This window comes from Epinephelus fuscoguttatus, linkage group LG17 (assembly GCF_011397635.1).
Source record: "Epinephelus fuscoguttatus linkage group LG17, E.fuscoguttatus.final_Chr_v1".
Classification (NCBI taxonomy): domain Eukaryota; kingdom Metazoa; phylum Chordata; class Actinopteri; order Perciformes; family Serranidae; genus Epinephelus; species Epinephelus fuscoguttatus.
The window spans coordinates 17,672,027-17,685,179 of NC_064768.1; the positions used below are offsets into that span (position 1 = coordinate 17,672,027).

Genomic DNA, 13,153 nt, shown 5'->3' on the forward strand with positions numbered 1-13,153 from the left:
TTTTCTGTGACATAGTACTTTTTGGCACAAACTTTTTTTTGTGCTGCCCTGCAGCCTGTTGTACCAGTTATGTGTAAGCTCAAACTTAGCATTGTTGTCACCTTAATTAGCTGTGATTTATACGTGTCAAAAATTCAAGCTGTTGCACTGGAATGGAAGTGAGTTACAACATAACTTTAGGTAACAGCTGAATAGTTACAGATGCCCTTATGGTTGGTGTAACTCAGAGGTGTCACAGAATTATACTCATTAATGATAAAACAGTAGTTTTTCTGCCACACAACATCATTTTTGGCCCAATTTATTGATATGATATTTCAATATCAATTCAGATTGCTATGATGTGCCACTTGCCTTAGTTTTGACTTGATCCCCCAACATGAAAATGTGTGGGAACCCTTATTTTAGTAGTTAATTTAGTTACAAACTAACAGCAACAGTTACTTAGCCGGTAGTGTTGACTTTACATCTTAACCTAGGAGAGAACACAGGAGAGAATTTGCAACACAGTGCTGGTAACTTAAATATATAAATGCATATAAATAAATCAGAGCCAGAATAATTAGTTGATTGACTGTAAATTAATCATGAACTATTTTAATAATTGATTAGTCATTAAAGTAATTTTTCAAACAGAAGGCCAAACACAACCTGATACCTAATGTAAGCAGTCTGTTTTACATCCTTGTGAATCTTTCTGGGTTTTGGACCACTGGTCAAATTATTTTTTGTCAGATTAGGGATGATACTGTGGTAAAATTCCCTCCAATTATTCACTCCATACTCCAGTTAACTGTCTGTTTACTGCGCTTTGAAAAACTCACGATAGACACTGTCAAACATCAACCAAAGTATTTTAACAATACCGCGATAAAACTGGTAACCGTGATGATTCTGGCCGTTAAAATCGTGATGAAATTGTCATACCTTCTCGTTGCGAGGTCACAAATCACAAAACAACACTTTGGGTTGGGAGCCATTTTTACAGTTTTTACGTTTTTCTGTCATCATAGACCCCAAGAAAGATTAAACAATTAATCAAGGAAGTAATCAGCATGTCAATATGCAGTAATACAGATTTACATTTGCTGCGAGCGGTGACCAAATAGGTGCTTGTCTTTTTAGCATGTGCAACCTCACATTGCCAAAGAGTCCGTCATTGCCACACAGGAGAAGTATGTAGAGCAGGCAGACTCTACAGCAGGAACACCCGCACAGTTTAATAAAATCCAATAGAAAAGTGCTGCAATAAAAACTACCTTTGTTATTCATTTTTAGTTAAGGCTGTAAAATGTTTTTGTCAAGAAAAACATACATGAATTAGAGAATATGACAGGGCTTGTGTTCCCTTCATGACATTTTGCTTTTGCACTTACCCTTTTTTACTTTCCTCATTTCTCTATCACCTTGCTTCCCTTTTTCTCATACAGCTTCTTTTTCTTTGCTTTGTCCTTCATCCTTCTGTTGTGTATCTCTGTGTAAATAATCAAATGGTGGTTAATTGTTGCTGACTCTAAAATAATTCTCACAGAGATATGATGTAAACCGCCATCGCCACTTCCTGCTGTGGCGACTGTTATACAAGTAAGGCGGAGTTTATAACGCTCGTTTTAATGGCTTGTTATTGTATAGGAAGGAAGGTGGTCCCCCTTTTCCTTCCGCAGTGTGACTGAACTTCCTCAGCAGGCTCTATCGCTGAAGGACAACGGCTGTCAAATCCTTTCAGTTGCATGTTGATCTCTCTTCTTTCCCACTGTACCACACACACACTCACTTACAATGTACTGTCAAGCCACCCTGTCCCATTACTATAAATTTAATTAGAAGTGACTGCGCTTTGGTTTGAGATGTATAGAGAGGAGACAGCAGTCAGCAGTGCTCGCTGCATTGTGTTCAGCAGCTGGGGGATATCTCACCAGCGCCAGTTCGGCCAGCACAAGTAATGAACCCACACAGCTCATCGGATCATCCTGACATTGTTAGAGCCCGTATATTTCTTTTTTGGCCTGTGTAGTTCACAATAGGTGGCTGGTTTTCTGCCCGTCTTGTCATAAGAATGTTAATATTGTTTTATAAGCTCCCACGGTCGGCGCACGCTGGCACGCCTCAGTCTTGGCCTGTGGTCGGTTATCACTGCGGGTCCGCCTGAGCCGATGCCACGGCATCCGTTTCACCTCGGCACGCCTGCCACCAAAGCCTGAATTCCACACTTATCTACAGGCAGCAGAATGGGTCTCAAGGGACAGGAGCGAGTGAGGAATTTACTCCCCGAAGCTCATAAGCCGGCCCCCTCCCGTCCCACACACAGATGTGTTCAAGGAGTGCAGCATTAGCCAGTGGAGTAGCCATGTATGTTCTGGAGTACGTATCAAAACCTTCCAGAAGGGCCTCTTTTCCTGCCTCGTCCTCTTTCTCTCTCCTCATCTTTTCTCTCCCTCTGACACTCCTCTGCTAGCGGCGCGTTGGAGCAAGGCTGTTGATAGGGGTGTGTGCCCACTGATAAGTAAACACTCTCGAGGGACTTATGGAGAAAACGCTGCTGAATATTCCCTCCATTGTGTTGCGGAGCTAACTCCAGCATAACCGGCTGTCAGCTGGTCGACGTAAACAGATAACCGAACCGGTCCTGGAGCTCACGTTGACTGTTAAGTAGCCCAGTGCGGCGAGTGGATATTAGGGTGTCCTGTTTAGCAAGCGTGGCGCAGCCGAAGGCTTGTCGTGCTTCAGTCAACACAAGTGCCGTTTGTCATCCCTTGGGAGGGCTCATCTAAGAATCAGGGCTGCCTGACAAGTCACATTGAGTGAGATAGTGGGAGAAGGGTGGTGAGAGATGCCAGATTGGCTTTCCAGTGCTGCTCCAAAAAGCTTGATAAGCACGGCGCAGGGACAGAGCTGCTGTTAACAGCAGTGTTACAGGTGTCATTCATTCGAGCAGGGGTTACTTTTCTCAGAATGACTCCCCAAATCAGCTCTAATCCCATCTTGCTTTGTGTGATAGACCTCCATGCTTCTGATCGGGGGCCTTTTTATCTGAAATGCAGAGAGTGTAGCATGTCTGTGATATCTCCAAACTTCTGTAAAATAAGAAAACACACTGACCCTCAGTTTTCCACTGATGTCATGTTTGGAGTTTGGCGTCCTGCTGTGCTTTCACACTTGATCTGATTGGTTCTCTTCAAACAAACTCTGGTTCATTTGCCTGTTTTGTTTTTGTGACTCTGGTGCAGCAGAGCAAGCAACCACACCGACACGACTCAAAGCCCACACTCCAGTGTATTTTGACATTTTAATACTATTTCATATTTTCCCTGACAGTGCTGTTTAGCCGCACTGTTCGCCAAATATTTTCTTACAAATAGCTTCATTTTGTGCTCGAAGTTGAAAAACGACAGTTGTTGCTGAACAGGGAAGATGACGTATGATTGTAGTAGAACTTGCAGGTCATATGGTATCCTTCCCAGGTGCACTGTCATGCCTCTTTGCACCTGAGCAGCAAAATTAATACACCGAAACTAATCACTGAAAACATCTAGCTAGTCAATTTACCTTGTGTTTTGGCTACAGCAGACAGATGCAGACCATTTGTGAAACAGGAAGTATTAATTTCCTGTCTGCTACTTCTTACTACCACAATATTTATCTGTTGTGTTTCTCCCAGTGTGTTTTGCTGTAGAAAGATGTTTGTCAATCGCTGACTTTTGTTTTTGCTCTTCGAAATTTTGCGCACTGTGCAAAACAGTTGACCCACGCTTTCTTGCAGAACGTGATGAAATTGTCCTCCGCGGTTTTTAGCAGTAACCTTTGTTGGTAAATGGGAGATGTTCATGATAACACGTCTGCATCTTCGCAACCACAAGGAAGCGAGTTTGGTGACTTATGGGAAACCACGGTGATATATTAAGATTGTGGAAAAGTCAGCGTGATTGCGCAAAATTGCAAGGTCACGCAGAGTTAACAGGCACTGGTTGAAATTGTGATATGTGTTGTGATCCTGGAGGGGCAGATTAATGAGCTACCTGTCTTCAGCTCTTGGTTCATTTACACTCAGTCAGCATGAGCATGAAACAAAGCAGAATTAATGTGTCATTTTGTATCTTTGGTTGGAACCAAGTCAACTGAACTACAGGTGTGAAAGTGACCTTGCCATCAGGATGCAACTTGCAAGTGATTGCACTCGTCATTGATAACCAGGTCACGGATCCTGAGGTGTTTTTTTTTTGTCCACCAAATACCAAATGCATAGCTGCAGCTCTTAATCACACCCCGGCTCCCAGTGTGAGTCCCGTCACCCCTCCGGAGGAAAGGGGAAGCATTGAGATACATGGCACAAATGTCTATAGGACGCATTGAACAAATGTCGAATAGGTCCCCCACAGGACCCCCTATCGAGCTTCTGTCTCGCTGCCTGAGATTGTTTGTGTGTGTGTGTGTGTGTGTGCATTAAAGCATCTTTCTCCTCTCTTTCCCCCCCATTCCCTGTTTAGTTCCTCTCTGTCTGTCCGTCTCCTTGACCGCCATGCCCTGCTCTTCCCTTCCACAAAAGCGTTCATTGGTCCGTCTCAGCCGTTTCCCAGCGGAGGTCTGTGGGCCGAGGAATCCCCTTCAGAGTGGGCCTTTATCTGGAGCTGTGCCAGCGGTAGGAGAGGCCTGATATAAAAAGGCCCCTCTGTAGACCCGCTGTCAAGCACAGAGAGAGGCAGACCTGATGGATATCTGAGCTTCTCAGAGAGGCTGGCACAGAGAGGCCCGAGCCGGCCAACAAAAGCCTCTATCGCATTCTCCCACTCTTGTTCATTCATTTCCGCTGTCCGTCCGTGTGATTCCATCTCACTCGCTCATCTGTTTCCTGTTTGGTCTTACTCGCGGCGAGTCGTTTCCTCACAGGGCGCTGAGTTAACCTGCGTGTTTATTTTAATGCACAGGCAGTAAAATCCCACACCACCCATTTCTCTTACTTTTTAATTTCAGCGGTGCTGCAGAAGGTTGTTGTAGGCTTACAAGGTTGAGTTAGACGAAAATGAATTAAAGCACTTTTTTAATAATGAGTTTTTCATTGGCATTGTATTTCACACATGTAGTTGAAGGTTGTTTTAACTCTCAAGTGTCTTGGGTTGCTCTTTAATACAGCAGAGGGGAATATTATCCACTGGGGATGCTTTATTATACTGGTTAAAACATGAGCAATACAACAATCTCCTTGATGACTACAATATCTGTATTCTTTTCTGGTTTTTCTTTGACCCAGATTCACTGTTCCCTTTTTCTAAAATCATGAAAGCCACCTAGAAAACAACAACATGCCTTTTATTTTTTATTTTTTATTTTTTCACCGCTTCAAGTGCTGGAGAAATGACAGGAGTCCCTTCCATTTTAATGTGCATAGAGTGAGTGTCGGCTGAGTGATGAGCCAATTAAGCCAAGCTGCCGAGGTAGTCTGATTACTGGAGCTTACCACGACGATACGGCCTAATTCGGCTGTAATGAGCATAGCTGAGGAGGCTGGCATTACTCACTTTAAAACCCTCCTTCGAAGATGAGCTCATTCTGTGTTCTGTTTTAGTTGAGCCCAAGTCCATACAAAGTCATTCTTCATCCCCCCCAAAAAAGTCAGTGTTATTGTCATAACACAGTGAATCATGAATCAGGCGGCACCCACTGTGTCATGCTGAAAGTACGTCTGGAAAAGCTGACTGGGAGCTTTGTTGAAAGCAGCGATGGCACACAGGGAATCAGATGTGTGAATGTGGATATGGATACAGTCTGTGCAGGAAACACACACCAGTGGGACACAAGTTAGGGGCTTTTTTTTAATTCTATGATTTCAGGCTGACCTTCGTCTGAAACATTAAAGAAATTACAACAAATGAGCGAACTGTAAAACCGAGGAAAGCGTTGGTGAATTAAGTGGCTGTAAAACTGTAACATAAAGGGACGCAGTGATAAATGAACTCCATGGTCGTATTCTTATATAGCATGTTCTCAATTAAGCCAATATAGTGACTGGACAGAAGAACCTTTAGGGAGGGCTTAAAACAATTTATGTTAAGAATTTATGTTGCTCTCATGTTGTTAGCGGTAACTTTTAACCCCCGGTGTGTCTCTGGCTCACTCTGTCTTCTTATCATGTTTAAGCTGCACTGAAGTTGATTAATTAGTTAATTAATTTCCAAATAGAATTACCATGCAATTGGATTACCATGTAATTTATTTTATACACTGGAATATGCACTAATCACTTCTCTTGTTGCTTTCTTATCTCATGTTAACTGTTAACTGCAGTGGTGGAATGTAACTAAGTAAATTTACTGTAGTACTGTCCTTTAAGTACAATTTGGCATACTCTTCTTGAGTATTGCCATTTTATGCCACTTTATATTTCTACTTTACAACATTTTGGAGGCAAATATTGTACTTTTTACTCATTTATTTTCTTAGTAACGTTTTACTAGTGATAATAGCTTCAGTTACTAGTTATTTTTCAGATTTTTTTAATTTTTAAAAAGATCTTAAGCAACCTCTCTTGATGGAGTGCAGTACTTTGTAAATTAGTTATGATACAGTGTATATAAGTGGCACAAATATGTCATTGTAATTCTTTTTCTTTCTTGTCTTTTAGTATTACTTTTTAGAATTTGTATTGTTTTTCTTTTTTTTTTTAAACATTTTTATAAATACTTGTCCCTTTGTAAATTGGTGATAAGCATATATGGCTTTTTTTAGTTTCAGTATAAGGTGAGGTCCTTTTACAAGCCCTCTGATCCAGACGCATTTTTATGTTATTGTACTTATTTTGTTTTGTTTTATTTTAAGACATGCACAAATAACTAGATTTGGATTATCAATATAAAATCAGTTTTTATTCCTGGCTCAAAATGAGACAGAGGTGGTCCATCCTGATCACGTGCACACAGATTCATAGTACTTTCAGTTAGCAAACACTTTTTGCAACATATTTTAGGAGTTCTAATAATTACATCACTGAAAAAAGACAATTATTGTTTATAATGTGAATCCGTGGATATTAAAAGTTCATCTGCAGTAAGTAGCATATCACATGACCTGGTTTTAAGCTAAGTTTGAGACTGAGAACATGACCACATGTACAGATATAGTGAATATCTTGTAAAACAATGTGATGCTACTGGCAAGGTATTATTTACACAAAGGTGGATCTCCCTCTTTAGTAGTTTTGGCAACGCCTTTTTCAGTACACTCTGTTGATTACTTTAGCTCCACCATATTGGCGTAATGCAGCACTTGCAGCTTTAAATTAAAAGTCTGCCAAATGCAATGCTTGTTAGGAAATAAGAAAATAATGTTTTCCATGAAGACACTGGTCAGAGTTTTGATGAGAGCTGGATGCAGCATGAAATTTGATGAAGGTTACTGCCTCAGATTCTCTGTGAAGGAAAAACCCTGAAAATATACATCAACTATTGATTATAATGTACCTTTATTAAGGAATTAAGCTACCCAGCAGGCTGATATTAGCTCCACCTTTACCAGCTGCAACATTAATGATGCTGTCACATCAATGCATCACTAATTATAATCCAGTATTTTAACATATGTGAATCTGAAATGAGCCATTCTGCATAATTTTGGTACTTTAAGTGTGATGTAGATGTTAATGCTGTACTTGTACTGAATCCAAGATGTTTACAATGTTACGCTGGTAAAAGATCTGAGTACTTCTTCCATGACTGGTTATCTGCTCCAGCCACATGTTAAAGAACATGTGCATTTTATCAAAAAATAATAACAGAGAACATTTTTGCTGCATTTTTAAAACTCTGTTTGTTTTTGTCATTATATGCTGCAAGGACTCCGGGCTGTCTATATGAAAAAAGCATCTCATTTCACATTTTTTTAATGCCATGGTGGTTTGTAATAAACTTGAGGCTGAGCTACACTGAATCAGCATTGGCCAATATCCTCTACAGCTCCTCAGGTATCCATATACAACAGCACACAGCAGCGTACAAATATTGAAACACAGATTAATTTCCTCTGCCTTTCCCGTATACTCACACTCCCCCCCATGGTGCCAGTAAGATGATACCTCCCTGTCTGTCAGCGAAGAAGCCTCAGTGCTATAAAGGACAGCCGACAGATGGTGCTTTTGACAGGGTTAGCGCTCCACCAGCATCCCATGACTGATATCAACTGATGCGTTGCCTTGCCCAAGGATCTTGGGAGGCGGAATACCGTCTTTGACTTATTAGAGGTGAATCAGTGCAGCTCAATCACAGGTTAAAAGTTTGCCCCTTCGGATTTTAAGCAGAAAAGAGGCCCAGAAGCAAGTGCTGAGCATTAATCACAGTCGTCTGTCTACAAGGCCTTTCCTGGAGAGATAGCGGAGAAGGCCCTCTCAAAGCAGAGGAGGAAAGCAAGGCCTTGTGGGCACCCTCGGGTGTTTTCATGCACCCTAATTAATCCCGCATTTGCCTGAAATGTTCCTTGGCTTTCTCTTCAGCCAAGTCCCCGTGGTGTTAGTCTCATTCTCCGTCTGCATATTCGTTGTATCTTCTCCTTCTCTCCAAAGCATCAGAGTGTCCCCAAGGGAGTAAGATTTCCAACACAAATAGTCATAAAGAAGACTGATGAGATCTCGGCTTCCATAGCAAGAGGGAAGACATTAACGTCAGGCAGTGCCATCAGCAAATAGCTAATGTTCGTGTACCTACAGCTAAACAAGCCTTTAATGTCAGTTATCGGCTCCTAAGCTAACATTACCCTTAGCTCTGAGGAAAGGGTAATGTTACATCAAAGATGGAAGATTGTGCAAATGAAGCACTCAGTAGTAAAAAAGAACACTGGCTGAGCTTTAAATCTGAGAAAGTAAGTGTTAAGTCTGCTTTAATGAATAAAGCTGTGTTTAATGTAAGAAAACTGCAGTGGAACATGTTTTACAGCTTTTTCAGTAAAGGATAAATCCACATTGAAACACTCCAAAGGAACACTTCAGCATTTAGGGAAATAAGCGTATTCACCTTGTTGCAGAGAGTTAGAGGATGTTCGGTAAATAGGAAGCTGCTGCCAGCAGTCAGTTAGCGTATGCCAGCCCGACGCCAAATGACTTCAATCAAACCAATCATGTGGGTTTCACCATCGTGATCTCGATCGTTTGGTGAAAGGTGGACATTGAACTCAGTCCGACCTGTCTTCAGTCAGTCTTTTTCTCGTCTTGACGTTTCGATAAAATCAGACATCTTTAATATCATTGCACATTTTTAGTCTTGGCTAAAAGTTTAATGACGTGAATATTGTTAACAACCAGCAGACAGTAAACGTGGAGGGGGCTCTGGGGAGGCATAAAAACATGAACAAGTGTCGGTCCTCTTGTACTGGGGAAAAGGAGGAGAAACTGGTGGAGTGGTCGAGTGAACAAGAATCAGTGTTTAATTCTGCACATATCTGATCCACCAACCTACACATATTTTAGTGAGAAATCATTTTACTGAAACAGTTTCCCTCTCATTCCCACAGTCTCCTCCCACTGAGACAGTGCAGCTAACCATTATGTTGATGCTGAACTGACAAGAATACTGTCGGTATCTTGTGTTTCTAGAGTTAGGAGTTTTTGCAGTGATTGATGCAAATAATGCAGGAATATAAAGTACACAAATGTAAGTTTCACCTGGAAACTTTTAGCTGCTATCAACATGCTTAGGTTAACATAATAAATGAGTCGGTGTGTGCGAGTTAGTGACGCTGTGACGAGCGCAAAATGAAACATCGGCTACAATAGCAACAGAGAGAGAGTTGTGTATAAGGGCGCATTCACACCAGGATAGTCTGGGGGACTCGGTTCGACTGGGTTTTGGAATGCTAAAAAATTTCACACCATCATTTGGTTCGGTTCACTTTCACACTGCACTTTTTAAAGTGGACCAAACCACATGGACAACGTCACGCAGTTACAACAGCTGCTCATTTGGGGGCGGTATTGCCCAAAACGACCACTGACCAGAAAGAAAAAAAGCATGAGGAAGAAGAAAACCCGGCTCATTGATTGGCAAGGACTGAAAATGGAAATCCATTGTGGGTAGACACAAATGTAAATGCACTCTATGTCACTTCCTCTCTTTGGTTCACTTCGTCTCTTTGGTTGGCTGGATAGTCCGTTTGCATTTCCCATTGTAAATGAACCGCACCAGGGTTCACTTGCAAGTGAATCGAGACCCCCAGTTTTCAAGCAGACCAGGGTTCGCTCGTTTGGGCCGCGCCACAGTTCTAAAGAGTGTTCACACCACTCCAAGCGAACCAAACTATCTGTGGAAACGGACCAAATACCACCAGAAGATGTGAGTGGAAACACATCCCACATGCCAACACATTTGACAGCATCACCTAGATGTGCCGATCATTGGGATGATAAATGTTGGGGTGCTTTGACTGCGTTTAAATATAGTCTAGGTGGAACCAATTGAAACACTCCTGCTAATGCACAGGTTTTATTTTTTTATCGTTTAGTATTTAGTATTTTCAATTTCATAGCATAAGAGATGTTTTCCAGTTAGGCTGTATGACCTGTCGTGGCCCGTTGCCTTTTGGTTAAGTGTTTGTTTAGTGTTTATACAGTGTTATACACAAATGTTTTAAATAGTTCACTAAAGTTGCCAGTGGGCAAAATGCTACCTCTGTCCTCAACAAGAGCATTTGGTCTGTCTTTGACACTTGCACTGCTGTCTTTTCAAAGTAAATAAAAACAAACGTGTCCTTATCCATTTGTTTTTTTTCCCCCGCTACACCAAACCCTCACCAAACCGTGACTCCTAAACAGGGATATGAACTGAACTGTGTCTTCTGTGTACTGTTACCCCCGCAGTGATAACTGAAAGTAAAGACAGACTGAGATCTCAGAAAACTAAGAATTGAAAAAAGCAGCATCCAAATTAGGATACAGAGCTTTTATCTTCCGAGCATCAGAGCTAACATGTGTCGAGCTCACCAGAGTGTACCTTTTGCTTATGTCAGACTGCTTACAGAAACAAAACCAGCAGCCATTAGCCGTACAGTGGGCTGCCATTAACGCTACATTAATTTGGCTCTTCATAGCAGGGCCATTGTTTGCTTGTGGGTGCAGAGCAGAGTGGAGAGGCGTATTTCTCCCTGCGGCATCTAAATATAAATCTGTGTGACCTTTTTATTTCCCCAGATGTTCCACTGCAAGGTAGATTGCATCAGCTTTCAAACAGAGCGCCACAGCTTTATTTTCTCTCATCTTGTCTGGTAAATTGCTCTTTTCTCATTTCGAAACCAAGTGAGAGTGATTTGTTTTGCTGCTCTGGTTTTCTAGCAGAGGCAAAAACATGAATTTTCTGTTTTGTTTTTTGAAAGTTTTATTCTGATTTGAAGACACAAAATGCTGCTGCTGTTATTTCCGAAGAACAGTTGTTTTTGTTTTTTGTTTTTTTTGTTTTTAAAACAAATTTCCTGTTTTTGTCTTGAATATCCTCAGGGGAAAATCTGCTGTACTGCACTTCCAAGAAGCTTCATTCATTATCTTTAATACTTTGTTTATTGCTGGATTTCTTGCCACCAGGAGGACTGAATGTCTTTCTGTCTTCTCTTTTAGCTCCTTCCATGTGATGGTAACACTTTACTCAAGTGGTTCATGATTTCCTAATAATTTCCTTGGAAGTTTCCCAAGAAGAGCTATGTAATTTATCACTAATTACAAGGAAAATAGGAATATTCTGGAAATAGCTGCTCCATTAAACCCCTATTCATTATTAGTAGAAACTTAATACTCTAAATATGTATGCTTTCCTGGAGATGCATTTCACATTTTCAGCTGACCTGCTGTACATCAGCAAAGTTATGCTTGAAATTAATTTTTCTAAGTTTAACTTCTGTCTTGTCCGTCCGTCTGTCCAGCCCACATTCATGAACACAATGTCTCATGAATGCCTTGAGTCCACTTGGACTCCAGAATGAACTGATTAGGATTTGGTGATTGAAAGTCACTTTGACCTCACAAAATATGTTTTTAGCCATTACTCAAGAATTCATATGGAATTTTTTATTTAAAAGGTCAAAAGTTAACTTCATCGTGACGAAATAATGTTCTGCAACTACACTGTTCCACTCATTTAACACCATAACTCAGGAACAGAAGGGAGGACATTCAGTCAGATAGTGAATTGGTGACTCTAACCTTGTGCTGATTGTTTAGATCTTCCGTGCCGACGGGTTGAAGATGTGTTTGAAGCATCCATGTGTTAGAATTTGTAGCTACTTTCCAGCAGGGTCTACTGTCATGGCTACATATGAGTCAAACGTCAATGTAAACTGCAGTTAAGACTGGTTGGCGGAGGCATACAACCGCAAGGCAGTCATTCTAGTTTTTCCTGCGATTATATACTACAGGAAATATCTTGCAATTTATTAGAACAGCATTTGAAAATTACAGACCCATAAAAGACAGCATTCCCCACATTTCCTGGATAAGCTGCTCGTTCTCAATGAGACAACCACGGGATACAGTATTTTTTCTCAGTACTGTTTGTAAAGGAGCACTCCAGCAATCTAATGGTGCACTTCTGTAAAGTTGGGGTACTCCTATGAAACAGATTTAAAAAAGAATGATTATTGTCAAAGCAGTCGAGGCCAAGATACTACTGCTGACGTGATTCCCTGCCTGCAACATTCATGGCAAACAAGGCTAGCAATCTGTCCGTACTCTGCGTTCATTTTGTCCGTATTTGTGCATGTTTTCTGAAAGCTTACAGAAACGGACGAAACGGAGTGGTACCATTGGAGAAAGACTTTTTTCACGGCAGATATCCTGCCTAGTCATAGTAGGAAAGCACAGGTGAAACTAATAACATGAACGATGACATAGTTCCATTAAGAGTCCCAGTAAGCTGTTCTTGTGAGCCGGCGTGCACAATGTCAGTGCCTCACCTAAGTGGAATGCAGCCACCATTAATCTTACTGAATACAGCTGTGCTTTTCCCACTATGGCATGTCAAAATGTCTGCCATGAAAAAGGTCTATTGTAGAGGCAGAGGAACATATTTCAAGCGAGATACGACCGTAGGGGATAAAAAGAAATTTAAAAAATGGTGGAATGCAACAAATCAGTAACAGAATAAAAATAATTATCCGTCTACATGCCATGATGTTTTTTGAGGTCTCACAGACC

General features: G+C 41.2%; 1 protein-coding gene across 1 annotated transcript in view; it reads left to right on the forward strand.

The window, feature by feature from the left end:
- ext1b (exostosin glycosyltransferase 1b) overlaps nucleotides 1-13,153 on the forward strand; it is a 160,600-nt gene that overhangs the window by 73,222 nt on the left and 74,225 nt on the right. The gene's annotated exons all lie outside the window — the stretch shown is intronic.